The following is a 1462-nucleotide window of genomic DNA, read 5'->3' as shown; positions in this document are numbered from 1 at the left end:
GTTTCCTGTAGTTTGCTGAACTTTTGACCTGTTCCTCCTGACAGAGCTGGTGAAACACTTATTAATTCAAAGATAACTTTAAAATTCTCTCTTATTTTTATGGCATTTAGCAAAGTGGAACGTTTTTTATAATCATATGTAAATCTCTGCGTTCAAACTATACATATATTTCAGTCAGCAGCCTTTTTTATCATTTTTTTTAAGTCATAACATTTTTGTGTCAGAAATATGTTTAATTAATTTAAACATAAATGTCGATTTTCTTTTTTAATTGCAAACTTTGGCCATCAAACTTGGTGTAAATAAGCACTTTGTATGTTTATCCCTCCATGTGAAATAATCAGTTTTTATTCATAATGATTCAAACTAGTTTCACGACGATGATGAACTGAGGTCTATGTGTTTCTTTCTTTGGCGATTTTTGTTGTTGCCTTGTTGTGTCTCAATAAATAAAACCAAAAGTAAACTTGTCATTCCTTCAAATGCTGTCGAAAACCCTCCAACTGATTGCATTTAATAAAAATATGGAAGTGCTCCCGTTTTGCTATGAGCAGCTAGAGAGCAGCAAAGTCTGCTTCAGTTCAGAAAATGTTTTGACATTTCAGAAGGATTGAGAAACAGGGAATCAGTGCTGACTAGGAGGTTTAAGTTTTACCTAAATATCATGATTTTCCATGAAAAGCAAAAGCAGAGCTATAGAGGGTTGCAACTGAGATAGAAAAAAGAAAATCTGTTTGCAGGGTTTTTTCTGACCACTGACCAATCTGATATTTTACAAGGCAGCATTATCAGAGATCCTTCCTCCCTGCGGCCGATGACTCTGTAACCATCTCCACTCATGCTAATCTCTAGAAGTTGTTCACCTCCTTGACATTGTTAGCAGTTTTTCATCTTCTAGGAAATAGCCTGGTTATTTTTGCACCAATTTCTTTCTCACTTGCACATTTCGGACAATCAGTTTTAAGGCGTGAAAACCACAAAACTTTTCACTTTTTCTCAATGTTTATTTTACCATAAAATAGGCTTTTCTTTTCCAAGACCTTAATCGAATTGCAACCACTAAGTGGTTAATGAGGAGGATGATTGAAATGTTTTTTGTTTTAATCTTTTGCACCGAGGGAAGAATTTATGTCACCCCACAGGAAGTGGTTAGAAACAGGCAATGGAAATAGACCTAAAGTCGTGTTTTGAAGTGTTACCAGCTTTTCTAATGAGTTCTGAGTGCAGATTGACAGTAGTTTGAAATAAACAGACTTACCTTTCTGACAATTTTTATTCTGTTGAGAAGATGATCTCATTATTAGCCTGTTGGACTGTAATTTTTGGTGCCGCTCTGTTTGTTTTTACTGCTCTCAAATTGTGGCGTTGAGGACCGCTTCCGCTCAAAACCTAGAGCTGGTGCATGTAAAATTGTTGCGGCAGGAAATGTCCTTGATGATGACAAGTTGTTCTTTTCAGTCGA

The sequence above is a fragment of the Poecilia formosa genome, unplaced genomic scaffold (genome assembly GCF_000485575.1).
Source record: "Poecilia formosa unplaced genomic scaffold, Poecilia_formosa-5.1.2 Scaffold297, whole genome shotgun sequence".
In the NCBI taxonomy this organism is placed as follows: domain Eukaryota; kingdom Metazoa; phylum Chordata; class Actinopteri; order Cyprinodontiformes; family Poeciliidae; genus Poecilia; species Poecilia formosa.
Note: the sequence above shows the minus strand (reverse complement) of the source record.